Source organism: Pinus tabuliformis, chromosome 7, assembly GCF_031772625.1.
Source record: "Pinus tabuliformis cultivar Carrire ecotype Pingquan chromosome 7, CPIR1, whole genome shotgun sequence".
Classification (NCBI taxonomy): Eukaryota; Viridiplantae; Streptophyta; class Pinopsida; order Pinales; family Pinaceae; genus Pinus; species Pinus tabuliformis.
Window position 1 is genome coordinate 218,833,618 of NC_142293.1, and position 15,475 is coordinate 218,849,092.

A 15,475-nucleotide genomic window follows, 5' to 3' on the forward strand; every position below is an offset into this window, starting at 1 on the left:
AATTTACATGGTTTTCATATCTTGATTATATTTATTAATTTATTTATTTTTAATGATTCTAAGGGTGCCAATTTTGGTCGTTCCCTTCAAGAACTTCACTTGAAGTTCCGAGGTTGTCACACCTAACAGTTTATTTTTGATTCCAAGGGTGCTAAGTTGGTCGTGCCCTTCAAGAAATTCCCTTGAAGTTCCAAGGGTGCCACGCCACTTGCCTGTCAAGAATTCAGTGGCTACAAGCGGAAAGTATAGGTGCAACGATAGAGACCACTATCATCTCTTATGTTGCATGCTATAGTGAGACTAATGGTGTAGGGGATCAAGGAATCTGCCTTGATGCGCGCCCCCCGGTAAAATCCTCATGGGCGACCTAACTTTGGGACCTACCCTCATGACATCATGATCTTCAAGGCAAAGGTGTTTCAACCTTTCTAGCCCAAGTCACGGCGGGAGTGCTAGTGGGTGAGATCAGGGACTCTGCCCACCCCTCCCATGTAGTTCCATCCAATTGTACAACCCCATCACCCATATGTGAGTCATTCGGCCAAGCAACTAATATGTGCCTGCAACCACTAACATATCACTAGAATATAGATACACATATATAACAGATTTTCAAAATTGACTTATAATTTCAAAGAAAAATATAAATTTTCATCAAACCAGGTGTTTTCAACTTGTCATATGCGAGTGCATCTGGTGGTTTCCTACCATACTCAATAATCATCAGTAAGAAGGTTTCTTATCGTTATTCATTGTCATAATAGCATCATCAACGTCACCTAGTCATTCACATCATTGTTCATTGTGAATGAGAACTAATGCAAGTAGGTAACATAGGGGACACATCCATCATGGCTATCATCATCATAACATCAATGGAAACATACATATCCATCAAAGCTATCAACATCGTAACATCAATAGAAAACATACCTATCCATTAAAGCTATCATCATCATGATATCAATAGAGAGCATACATATCCTTTACTGTCATCATCATTATAAATTCAATAGAGACCAAACATAACCATTTATGCTACAATCACCATAATATCAATAGAGAACATGCATAACCATTAATTCTACAATAATCATAATACCAATAGATAACATAAATAACCATTAATGCTATCTTAATCATAATATCAGATGGAGAACATACATAAACATCTCAACCACTAATAATAGAGCCATGTGCCCGGATCCTCAACTTGAGGTCCTCAAAGAATAATGTGTGGGCCTTAGGGCTAAATAAATGTTAATGTCATATAACTGTCAGTCAACTAGAGAGGGGCACTACACGCTTGTCCTTTGTTTGAGTTCTGCCAATTCCGTGGTTAGGGACTTGATGAGATGAGTCATGCTTTCAAGATCATTTGGTTCTTTCTACTTAGCCTTGCTCATGGAGGCTTTAGCCCTCTTACCCATGTCCTTGGAGGATTTTTTTTATTCATCATATGAGATGACTACAATAGCGCACAAGTCCGTCTCAAAAATGATAGCCTCTTCGTAGTTTTCAGTCAATGTATGTTTCACAGTTCGCTTTACAAACTGCACAATACTTGCTGGCAAGGCAGAAGTGTAGTAACTTATGGTGATGGCGTCATGAGGTTTTGTATTCTCCAAAAATTTATTCAAGATGCGATTGGACCTCTGGTTTAATTCTTTCACCTTTTCCTTTTGCTCCATCTTAAGATTACCCAACTCTTTCAATAACATGGAAGGGGTCTTGTCATCAACAATTTTTTCAAGAAACATATTCTTGAACCACCTTCAATTCTAGATGGAGTTTAGAGGAAGGTTGTGATACCATACAACTTCTCTACTATCCAAGGTACATGGAAAAAATCTAAGTTCAACATCATCGTAATGTGCCTCAATTGTTTGCAGATGTAGGTAAAATTTATCCAAATGGTCTTCAATGTTCATTGTCTTATCAGGGTCATACTTCGTTAAAAAATTCTTTGAATGCTTTGGAATCTTGTGTAGGACACCCGGAAGTTATATTGGGGCCTGAGTCATCCAATCCAAATTTTGATCTACCATGTCTTCTTCTTCATTGTCCTCCCCTTCTTTATCAAAATTTTATGGTTCTTATTCCTATTCTTCTTCCTCTCTGCCTATCCCACCAAAAGTTGAGCCCAAGAGTAAGATGTTGTCTCTGTTACCTTCGTGAAAGAGTGGAGGCTCTTATTCTCTTTCCACAGAGTCTGCTAATTATTTAAGAGTGGAAAGAACCTCTTCGTCAATAGACAAAACTATTATCTCTTTGAGGGTGGTCTTGTTCTTCTTTAGAGAATATGGAAGACTAATTACTCCAGTCTTTTGCAAATTGATGGGTGATGGGGCAGATGGCCTGAAGCTAATCATACGGGATTTCATCTTCAAGCCTAGGCTGGGAATATTTACTAACTTCAAAAGCACGAGTAGGGGAGGTGGAATGAACGTTGCTACCTTGACCATATAATGGAATGATGGGACCCGTGGGTCTATCAGCCATAAAACATTGACTGCCCTCTCTATAGCATCAGAAATGTTGACGATGTTGGACCCACCAACATTCATGGGATATCCCTAACATGAAGTCTCAATAAGATCTCAAACCATTTTATGTAGGATTCTCATATGGTATAAAGGCCTAGTTTCCAAATCCTTAAATATTTTCCTTGGCTCTAGTTGTCAACACAAGAGAGTGATGCAATGGTGTCTTCGAAAAGCAAGGGAAGTCTACAGTTGCAAATATGGAAAGGTTATTCTACTGCAAAAGGGGGAAGAGAAGTGAGCCTCTAAGTGAGAGGTAATAGTACCACCTAGGAAGAGACACACGTGAACCAGAAAGATTTGTCTAACATCTAGAGGAATAGTCCATAGCGGTTGTGACGATCATTACAAACAAAAAACAAGGAAAGATCTGTCTAGTATCCTATAGAATAGTCCACAAGGATAAGACAACAATAACAACCATTACAAAACATTCTCAATAAGATAAGCACTAAAATAACAGAAATAGTTCAACTATCTTAGTACATGTGAAAGAAAACATGAAATACAAACGTCCACAGAATAGTATTACAAACATTCATAGTCCATGCATGAAGAATGCGTTAGCCTTAAAAGGATTTTGTTATTAAGAAAAAATTCCATGACACACATTTACAATGTACATCGCCAGCCCTACTAGTGGGACATTGGAGCCACTCCTTGCTCCACAAAGAGCTAGTTGATCTCTCTAATGCCCTGTGGGAGGAGCCAAGGTGAAAATTACTTTTCTCATACAATGAGGGGGTATATATAACTGAGGGGCGATGCTTTCCCTTTATGACTATTTGACTACCCTCATGACTGTTTAACTTCCCATGACTTTTCAACTTACATGACTCTTCATATTCATGTGTTTCCTTTGGACTTCCACTTTACAATACATTTGAATACAATACACATGGTCCACAATAGTGATGTGGCATATGACTACTCATGACATGACATGACATGACACTGGTGACATGGGTTGCTTGATGATGTGGCAATGTCAGGTCATTGTTTCTATTGAGTGCTAGATGTATTCTTGGATATGCTTTCTCTTCTCCTCCGCATGGCTTGGTAATGCAGAGACTTCAATGATCTTAAGTCTTGGATGGTAGTTTCAAACTTGTGTCCCTTTGATTCCTCTTGATAGATCCACTTGTGAGTTCAGCTGCAAGAGATTCTTTAGGCATGCTTCCCTCCTTCTCCTTCTTCATCATCTCACCATGACTTTATAGTGCACTTGTTCTTGCAATTCACTCATGATGGGATGACATCAATCCGAAAATCCCCTAGTCTAAGATGATGCATTATTATCCATGAATTGGGCCCAGGACAAGTCACAGGTTGGGAGAAAGGGCTTAGTGACTATGCATTGCATAATTTTAGCTAATAGGGGGAGACCTTGATCACTAACCCTAAATAGGGTGCAGCTCATATTAGACTGAGGGATATTTCTGCATAGTCCTCACTGAGGGGAAAAATTGCGCAGTACTCATTGAGGGATAAAATTGTGCAGTTGAAGCAAGCAGTGGGGGTTGTGGGATGGAGCCCTGGGAGGAAAAACTATGCAGTTTCAGGAGGCAAGGGGGACTAGGTAGTTAGGAGGCTTGAAGGGAAGAACTGCACAGTTTCTGGAGGCAGTGAGCTTCGGCTGAGGGAAGGGCATAAGAGAAAGCATCTGTGCAGTTTTGGAGGCCAAAAGAGGCTAGGATTTTGGCGCACTGCATAGTTATAGTTGGCAAGGAAAAGGCTTGAGGGTTGAAGATGTGAAGTGTGTAGTTCAAGGAAAACTATGAGGAACAACTGCGCAATTTTGGATGTCAAGGGAGGCTATTGGACTCAGGAATTGTGCATAACAACAACCGTGAAGGGAAGGGACTACACACTGCACAGTTCCAGGAAGTGGGGTCACATCCAAGAGGCCTAAAACTACACAGTGCACAGCTCAGTCGGGGCATGATGAAGCTAAGTTTCCCAGTCGAGAAGATTTTCTGAAAATGGCTAAGTATAAGAATAGCGATGGACTCATCATGAAATTGAACTGTGATCACACACTTATCATACTTTGACAATGTGACAACGTAGAGCATCAGATCACACAAACAAAGCATTCCCCTCTATGTGACTGCCTCATGACAAGATATGACAAGTGTGACACTTAATATAGACTTTACAACGACTGTGATGAAACTTGTGCGATAATGCTCAAGTCTTTGTGTGTGAATATGAAAAATGTTTACATAGTTGGGGAAACTCATATACACAAACACTGACCTTTGAAACCACCAGAAAATGCTCACAACCATTGTACGATAGTTAAACATGCCAAAAGATGATAGCTAATCCAACATGCAAAAGGGACCAAATAACTTCAAGAAATCTCATGAAATGAGCTTAACTGTTTGCAACAATCAAGGAAAATATCAAGGAAGGCTCCAAAATTTGGGTGCAAGCCAAAATTTTGGAGGGTGTTGCAACATCTACAATAGTTCCCCTAAAAGGTTGAACTAAGGTTGTACTGGAGGCTTATCCACACATAGCCACTTCGAGAATGATGGAACCAACTCTTTCCCAGATGCAGGTCCATGAGCTAAGGATTTACACTAGAATGGTTTGATCTTTCAATATCCTCTTCATCCTTATGTTCCTAAATCACAGGAGCAGTCGATTTATTGATTACTTTCCATGATTGTAAATGGGTATCTTGAAAATCAACGAAAGTAATAGTATACATGGGAAAATGGGGTAGTTCAATGTTGTAGGTGGATTATACTAATTTATTATTTGAGTTAGGTATGGGTTGGGCTGGTAATTAAGGTATTTGTGGAGTTTGAGAAGGTTTATTATATGTTAGTGTAAGTAATTGTAGATGTTGTTGATATGGAGCTTGTGGTGACATATTTCCAAAGGGGGGAGGTCCTCTCTAGCCTAAGGCCCAACTTTGATTTTGGATTTGAGGGGGCCATTATGGCCATGGAATAGGAGGATACCATCCAAGAGTTAGAGTAAAATGTTCGAATAGATTAGGAGTAGATCCAGATGATCGAGGGGACTAAGGTTTCTTTTGAGCCAAAAAACAGATTTGTTCGGTTTTCTCATTATCCTCTTGAAAATTTTCCTTAAGCCATGATAAAGAAGGAAAATATAAAGTGGAATGTTTTTTCTTACAAGTTATACATGTCTCAACACCATTTAAAGGACATTCTTGATGAGGGTGTTTCTTTCAACATTTGGAGCAAAATATGGCCAAGGCCAACTCAACCTCTTCCTTCTTATTTTTCACTTGTAGGGTGTCTAATTGGGAGCTAAGCATACTACGAATATAAATTTTGAAATCATCTAACATGTTTCCTATCTCAACATTTTTCACCCCTGTCCCACTTGACCTACTAATTATAGAGATCACATCTCCATAATTTTTTCCATATTTTAAGTTCCCTCTAGAATATTGCTTACATAAATCACAAATCTCCTCATATGTTAGTAGGTAAATATCCCTTTCTCCCATGAGGTTCAAAGTATCATACAATCCTATCGTATTCCTTTAAGAAAAATTATATGTAGGGCTTCTAGGTCTAACGCATTTTGTTTTTTCCTTTGTAAATTATACTAGAAATTTTCCATGTAATTTTCTAGACATTCATCATATGCTTGGGACATTTTGAAGATTTCTTATTTGATATCTAAGACTTTACAATAGTCCTAATATTTCTTAAAAAATGTCTTCTTCATATCATGAATGGAGTTTCCCCTAAGCCCCATAAACCATCGGACGGCTACATATTTCAAAGTAGCAGGACATAATTTCAATTTTTGGCCATCCATGGAATAATCATAGCTATGAAAAAGAGCATAAAACTTAAACAAAAAAGTATTTGGATCCTCCATTGAAAGACCATGGAAATTTGGAAGGGTAGAAAGAGGAATTTTCTTCATTTGGACTAACCCATCATTAACCTAGATGGGTAATTCAAAAGTAACACATTCCTTTTGTCTAGGTCCATTACTTCTTCATCCCCCATATTTTCTTTACCTAAAAGTTTATGGTTTTGAATCTTATTAGAACCCTCAAAACTTTTCAATTCCTCGTCTAATGTAGTCTCTTCCCTTTTTCATAGCGTTTCTTCCTTAGGTGGCTTCCATATTGTACTATTTTTTACTTTGGTGATGTTTAAAGGATTTTACTTCCCTTCCTCACTTGGTTGAATATTTGTTTGAGTGGCTCCTACTCCACCATGTGAGGTTTTAGCAGTTTTTTTCTTTTTTCTACCTGTGGTGTTTTTAATGCATGTATCATGTCCTGAATGAAAAAAGATAGTAGGGACATATGTTACTTAAAGGGGTAATTAACAACCGCTTTGGTTTCTTCTATCCTTGATATATTTTTTATTAATTATGTGAGGAAACTTGAATCTTTTGAGTGGGAGAACCTACTTATGGACGGTGCACTACTCAGTTATGTGGCACCTCAAGCTCCCAATTATTCTTTGGGGGTGACTATATCAATGTCACTAGGTGTATTTCATACTCAAGAAATTATGCAACATCTACTCATAAGGTAGATTGACAAATTCCCTAAACCACTAATTCTATGAAATTATAAATCACACAATCACACTTTCTTGAAACTAGAAAGAAATCAAACAAACTTGAAATGCATCCAAAATACTTTAAGAACAAATATAACAATATAAACCTACTTTCAAAGTAAATAAGAAAAGTATTGACACAAAACCACACCTTGAGTGGGCCCCTGCTTAAGTTCTTCCTATGCCTCGATGCACCTAAATGATCAACACGTGTGAGGTTAAATCTCATAACTCAATCAATACAACAAAACATAATATGATTACACAAATTAACACATAGAACAATAGATGTATATTAATCAAAACAGAGCAATAACATACTTTATATCTGATTGTTCCATGCACTATATGGTGTTGGCATATATAAGAACTTAGCAGTCATAACTTAAACATGTAACAACAAAGATCCATTTTAGTGAACTAAATAGAGACAAGAATAGTAATATGCAAACCATCAATAACAATTCCAACAACATGACAATTGTGAGTTATGTTCATGTTATAGTGCTTGCGTGTTGAGCCAATGCACTAATGCAATGGTGGATAAAGGTGCAATTGTGTTTAGTGACACAATTTGCATACACAACAGACCCGAGATGCCAACACTTGATCAAAATCTAAAAAATACCACATATATTAAAGGATGACTATTCAATAGTTTTATAATGAAAAATGTGAAATATGGTTAAGGAAGGCTATTTAAAGAGGCCTAAGACTAGGCTAGAGATATCAAATGAGAGGAAGCTTGTTTCATCAAGTGGGAGGTAGAAATGTAGCCCTAAAGAAGGCCAAGATAGTAGGCCAAGTAGGGTTTCATAGTAAGGTTAGATCTAATCCTTAAGTGCAACTTCCTCAAGTGGCATCGAAGGAGATTTTTCCTTCCTCAAGAAGATGCTACAATGAAGGAAGTTCTGATCCAAGATTACTAAGCTCGTGGAGGAGTTCAATCAAATTTGTGGCAGCTAAGTATGAGTCGATCTAATGAGAGTTGAGATAATTTTTCTGTGGAGGAGAAAGGCCATAGATCTATAAGGTAAGGTAGAGCCCCTAACAAGTTTGGAAAGGAGGTCATAAGGCCTAAGTGTTTGTAGAGACAAATGTCGTATCTCCTCAACATATAGCGTAGAAGAAGGAGGGATCATTGGGTCACATTAAGGGATACTACAAAACTATATTGGGTAGCTGCAAACCCTAGAATGCATGCCAAAGGGTTTTTTGTAGCAACAATAAGAGGCCAAGAATGTGTTGAGGCCTATGAAATGGCTAAAGGAGATCAGATGACATGGATGAGAGTTTTTGGTTGGAGTAGTTGATCCTAAAGTTTTTAGTACAATAGTATGTACCATTTCCAAGGGTTCCTTTTTATATATGTAGACCTTAAGGGTATGCTCTAAACACAACGTTGTTATTGCTTAAGGATGGGAGGTCGAGACCTAATAAAGAGAAGTGGACTTATTTTTTTAGGATAGATTGATCTTCAAAGAATGAGAAGATAGGCAACCGAGAAGCGACTGTACAATGAAGGTAAAAAGGAAAAATGTATACCAATGAATAAGTTTGGAAGTCTTCTCATAAATCATGAGCAACAATGTTTTAGTAGCCATAGATCTATTTGATTTGAGGGTCAAATCAAAAGTGTGAGGGAAGATCTACAAGCCCTAGTTCAATCAATTATGTTACAATTAGATGAATGATAAGAAGGGAAGTGTGATGTCCTTAAGTGAATTGTCTACTTGTGGTTAAAACCAGTGCAAGAAGGCAGTGTGAAGAAGCCCTAAATGAGGGAAGATCTAAAGCCTAGATTTGTGCAATTTGAGGAGTCAAAATTTTAGAAAAAAGGGCAGATATTTGTATCCCTAGATCAATGAAGATTTTGATTGTAAGTGGGCAGATCTACAAGCCCTAAGGACAATAACAAGGGAAGCATGGTAGGGTTTTTCTACAAGGAGTTTGAGCAACAATTTGATGACATCTTCTAAACAATTGGAGAGTTTTTAGTAGATTCCCATTGTGTGCTAATATAAACATCTTATTCAGGAGTATAAGAGTTTATAGGAGAGGCAGAGTATAGGGGCTTATCTTTGAGGACTAATGACCAGCCAAGAGAGTATTTGACAAGAACTAGTTCAATGAGGTTTGCAGGAGTCATCTTCAGTGATAATGGGTAGCCTTCATGCCTTAGAATTTCCATCATTATAGTAGCAGAAGTGGAAGCAGTGGGTAGGTCAAAGAGCTATTCACAAAAGGAGTTGTGAATAGATGATCGAAGACCCTATGTGTTTTTTACCTTGAAGGAAAAAGGAGCGGCTAGAGGGAAGATGTTTTGGAGTTGAGTTCAATGATTTAAAGGATCAAATTTAACTTATAGAGGCAGATTGAGAAGATACAAATGGTGAGGAAAGAGGACTCACCAAATGTGTTTAGGACACGTGGATTGAAAGGACTATGGATGCACACTGACATGATAAGGTCAAGCATGTTGTGTTCATGGTAGATTGGTTGTCAAAGTGATTGACACCAAGCCCTAGTTGTATCCTTGTATCAAGGTTGTATGTAAAGGCCATGATCACTGGTATAGGAGCCCTAATATTGTTGTATTGTAGCTTCTAATATAACAAAGAAGGGTTTGGAAAAGTTAAAAATTGTCATGTGCATTAGTTGATTCATTGATGTGTGTTTATTCAACTGTGAAAAGTATGATTGTTGTGGCATTTGGGTGTGTTTGTGTCAGAGATTCTAAGACCAAACCTAGCTTGTTGAGTGTCGTGGAAATTCAACATGGTATCAAAGATGCTTTGAAGTGCCAGTGGATCAAAGTGTGCACAATGGAAGTAGGTTGAGCCAATGGATATCATGTAGATTCAGAGGGAGCCTAGAATTAGAGGGAGAAAACTTATGGAAGTTCGAGATATTCAGGTTCCGATAAGGAAGAGACACTATAGAAAAGCGATCCATTTTACAGGGTATGTTGCAGTGATGGATGGCATATGGGCTAGTGTCTTCTATGATGATGGATACTTCCAAGGAGTGGAAGTACCACCCTCACTAAGAGGGAGTGTTGAATTGTGTAGCTTGGGAGGTAATCCACAAGACTAGTGAGATGGGTTTGCATGGGTTTGGTCACAAAAGGTTTTATGGGAAAAGAACTTAAGCAAAGGGATTCTAGATCCATTATGGGGTTTAAAATCCAAAGAAGAAATTAAAACAAAAATTAAAAGGAAAAATTAATTCCTAATTCTAGAAGGATCAAAACCCCTAAGTTCTAGAGGCTTCCTAGGAGGCTTAAGGAAGGCTATTTAAAGAGACCGAAGACTAGGCTATAGGTATCAAATGAGAGGAAGCTCGTTTGATCAAGTAGTAGGTCTAAATGTATCCCTAAACAAGGCCAAGCTAGGAAGCCAAGTTGGGCTGCATAGTAAGGCCAAATCTAATCCTTAAGTGAAACTTCCTCAAGTGGCATCGAAGTATATTTTTCCTTCCTCAAGGAACCATTGCAATGAAGGAAGTTTTTATCCAAGATTGATAAGCTCGTGGAGGAGGTCAATCATATTTTTGGTAACAAGTATGAGTAGATCTGGTGAGAGTCAAGATCCATGTTCCGTGGAGGAGAAGGGTCATACATATGTAAGGGAAGGTTGAGCCCCTAACCAGTCTAAAAAGGAAGTTTTAAGGCCTAAGAGTTTGCATAGACAAATGTTGTTTCTCCTCAAGATATGTGAAAAATGAAGAGGCCTCATTGGGTCACATTAAGGGCTACTAAAAGACTAGATTAGGGAGTCGCAAACCCTATGATGCAATTCAAAGAGATTTTTGTAGAAATAGTAAGAGGCTGAGCATGTGTTGAGGCTTATGAAATGGATGCATGAGATTAGATGACGTGGAGGAGAGCTTCTAGTTGGAGGAGCTAATCCTAAAGTATTTAGGACAACAGTATGCACCCTTACTAAGGGTTTCGTCTGAGGTACATAGACCTTAAGGGTATGCCCTAAACACAACGTTGTTATTTCTCAAGGATGGGAGGCCAAGACCCATTCAAGAGAAGTCGACTTAATGTTTTGAGGATAGACTGATCTTCAAAGGCTTAGCAGATGGGAAACCAAGAAGGGACTATACAATGAAGGTAAAAAGGTAGACTAATGAAGAAGTTTGGAATTATGCTCATAGATCATGAGCAACAATGTTTTGGTAGCCTTAGATATATGTGATTTGAGGGTCAAATAAAAAATGTGAGGGAAGATATACAAGCCCTAGTTTAGTCAATTGCCTTGCAGTTAGATGACTGATAGCAAGGGCGGTGTGTTGTCCTTAAGTGAAATTTCTAGTTTTTCTGAAAAGCAATGTAAGAAGGAAGTGTGAAGAAGACCTATGTGAAGGAAGATCAAAAGCCTAGATTTGTGCAATGAGGAGTTAAAATGTAGAGTAGGGAGTAGATATTTGAGCCCTAGATCAATCAAGATTCTCACTGTAAGTGGGAAATATACAAGCCTTAAGGACAGTGAAAAGGGCAATGTAGGGCTATTATACAAGGAGTTTGAGTAGCAGTTTGATGGGATATTAAGTACAGTTGGAGGGTTTTTAGTAGATGCCCATTGTGTCCTAAGATCAACCTCATATTAATGAGTATAAGAGTTGATAGGAGAGGCAGAGTATAGGAGCTCAAGGGTTGAGATTTAAAGGACTACTGACCAACCAAGAGAGTAGTTGGCAAGCTCTATTTTAGTGAAGTTTTTAGGAGTTATATTTAGTGATAGTGGGAAACCTTCATTCCCTAGATATGCCATCATTATAGAAGTGGAAGTGGTAGAAGTGGGAAGACCAAAGAGTTGTTCACAAATGGAGTTGTGAATAGTTAATCGAAGACCCTATGTGTTGGTGACCTTGAAGGACAAAGGATCAATTAGAGGGAAAAGTTTTTGGAGCCGATTTAGTGACCTAAAGGATTAGAGTTCATTGATAGAGGTAGTTGAGAAGCTACAAATGGGGAGGCAAGAGGACCCACCATATGTGTTCAGGACATGTGGACTGAAAATATTGTGGATGCACATCGACAAGAGTAGGTCAAGTATTATCTTATTTAGGGCAGATTGGTTGTCAATGTGACCAACAGCAAGCCCTAGTTGTATCCTTGTATCAGGGTTTATTGTAGGTTCCACAATCCTTGGTATGGGATCCCTAAGGCTCTTGTATTATATATTTTAATATTACGGATAAGGGTTTGAAAAAATTAAAAATTATAATGTGCACTTGTTGGTTGTAATGTGAAAAGTACCCATCAAATATTCCATTTTGGTTGGCCATTTAGCCCTGAAATACCTATATTTAAGACCTATTGAGATATATATCTATATATATATATATATATATATATATATATATATATATATATATATATATATATATATATATATATTGCATTCTCTCCATGAGCTATAACACTTGGCTTTATTTCCCTTATCTCTTACACTCTCCCAATGGGTATGTCTCATATGTGTGGGCTCTATGGTCGAAATCTATGCATGTGTTGTGGGAATGTATCCTAATTTTTCTCTTCATTCTCTTATTCCTCTCTCAATCTGTTGGTACCCTCAATGCAATGAGATTAATTGTTCAATTCCTAGGTCACTAAAGAAGTTTCCCAAGACAATAATTAGATTCACAGGGCTCCATTAACATTGTGCATTTATCGATACATTTAATGTCCAAGAGGAATCAAGACGAAGATACCAGAAGTTGCTTGAGAGCGAAACAGCGGATCCCATGACGAACCCTAGCTCCGCCATTTCCACGCACTCGGCCGCCGTCGGCTCTTGGCATGCTCTGAGCAAGAAGGGGATCGAGCGATCTGGGCAAAGACCAAAAGGCTGTCTCTCAGCTGCGGATCCGCAACATGACCACGCCATGAACACCGGCTCGAACCCCAGCACTGCTGCCGCCATGCCTCATGCCGCCGTTGGGTCACAGATTGTTCCGGCTGCGAAGGGGTTGGAGAGATCTGAGCAAAGATCAAGGGGTTTTCACTCAGAGGCAGGCACACATGATCACCACATCATGAACACTGTTGCCGCAGATCTAAACGGGCCTGCAAACCTCTTAGCCGAGAGCTCAGGAAAAGCCCGGCCCCGACCCCCTGCTTCTACGGCATGCCTGTGCAGCCCCCTTCCGTTGGATGGAGCAGCGGACAAGAAAGCTCCTGCAGATCCCTCAGCTTTTACTCTGATCATGGCTTCCAGAAAGGAAGGGACAGCACCAAACAGATGCACGCCGCCCCTGCTCACGAGACAAATGCAGGAATCGAAAGTCCATCAAGGCATTTGCCTACCCTCTCCACAGATCGGTTGGGGAAAGAGGCTCTCAGAATCTTCCCCATCATTCCAGATACAAATCAGGCTACTTACAGGCAAAACTATGCTACAATGGGTTTGCCAGACGGATCTAGTGCGGAATCTTAAGCATGCACTGGACATCAAACTGGGGATCCCCTCTGCAGCTCAACGGCTTCTCTACGAAGGTAAACATCTTGAGGATCTCTTTCCTATTTCTTTTTATGGCATTGAGAAAGACGCATCTATTATCTTAACCCTTCGTCTGAGAGGAGGAGCTGTGGGAGATCCATCCTCAGCTAAGACGTTTTCGTATAAAGATGCAGTCCACGCCAAGCAGACTGAAAAGACAGATCCACCAGTGCAGACTTCACCCAAGCCTTTTCTGGTTGACAAAGTGGAGGAGGTCCCCTCAGTTGAGATCTCCTACCCTGATCTTGAAAACGACACCCAGAAATTTGCTGAAAGGGCCATCATCTGCAGGTTCAATGGGCTCTGGCCGCGCTCGCAGGATCTTCATGACTGGATCAAGGACAACTGGACTGAACGTTACAAGGTTTACTTCTGTGCAAAGGGATATTTTATAGTGCTATTCGATGACCTCGAGCACTGCTACAACGCCCTAGACGAAGGCCCTTGGTTCATGGGTTCAGCGGGCCTTTTCCTAACTCCATGGTTTCCAGACTTTGACCCAGCTTCAGCAGTCATCACCAAAGCCCCGGTTTGGATCAGACTTCCAAATCTCCCTGTTCACCTGTGGCGTACAGAAGTATACAGGCAAATAGGCAATGCCTTGGGTAGCTTTCTAACGGGAGATTACAAGAGAGAGCGGCAAGGTCTCTATACATACGCTAGAGTTTGTGTGGAGCTTGATTTGAGCAAGGGATTGCCAGAGTACATCAATCTCAAGATCAAGGACTTTGTCTGGACCCAGTTTATAGAGTACGAAAACACTGCCTTCAGATGCCGCCATTGTCACCTAACAGGGCACCTGCATAACTCCTGCCCATCGCTGACAGCAAAAATGAAAAAGGGCCTCTTCGCTCACTCTAAGCCCAAGCGTTGGGCTCCCTGTCCACCGCCGCCAGCTGGAAGGCCTAGCCCTCCAAGTATGGAAAAGGAGGAAAGAGAGTCAGATCCAGATCAGACGCCTCAGCCGATGGATCCGCCCACGGACAATATGGAGCACACCCATGTCTCAGCAAATTCCCAGAAACGTCCCCATGAGACTTCATCCTCCGATTCAGAGAAGGAGTCCCCGATGATAGAGAACTCTAGTCTTCAAGTTGTTCTAGCCCATCCTACCCATGAAGGCTGGACAAAAGTTAACAAAAAGAAAGGGAAAAAGCATTGCGGTGTAGTTACTGTCCCGCTGGGGTAATAGCCAGATAGTTAGTATTTGCTCCCGATTCTTCTGTTATAGCTGAGAATGTATCTTCCTTCCGAGACCGAGGTTGATGAATCCATCATTTCCGGTCTGTCGGTTTTTTGACTTTCCTGCAGCTCTGTGATTGTATCTCTCTTCCGAGACCGAGGTTGATGATTCCATCATTTCCGGTCTGACGGTTTTTTGACTCTCCTGTCTGTACTATATTTTACTTAATAGATTTAGTCTTTACCGATAAAAAAAAAACATTGTGCATTTATCACTTTTCCTGTCACTGATTCCTTCTCCCAACATCTCCTTTGTGCCTCAAAGGTATAAGAAATTGAAGTTTCCACTGTTGTAGCGATGACCATCATTGCGGTATTGTTGTAGCTGCTACAACACCCTCCAAATGTTTTCCTACATACACAAATTTTGGAGCCTCCTAATGATTGTGTGATCTATCATTACAAGTCATTAAAGTTGTTCCATGCTTTTTGTTGAAGTTTTTCTAAGAGTTCAAGTCTCCTCCTAAAGAAGATTGAAGTGTCATCTTTTGTTAAAGATAGCTCTAGAAGTATAGAGGTGGCTCCAATACACTCTTTTTCATTAGTTGTGTTAAATTATGCAACTAGAGTTAAATTCCATTTTGGATAGCTCATTTGATGGAGA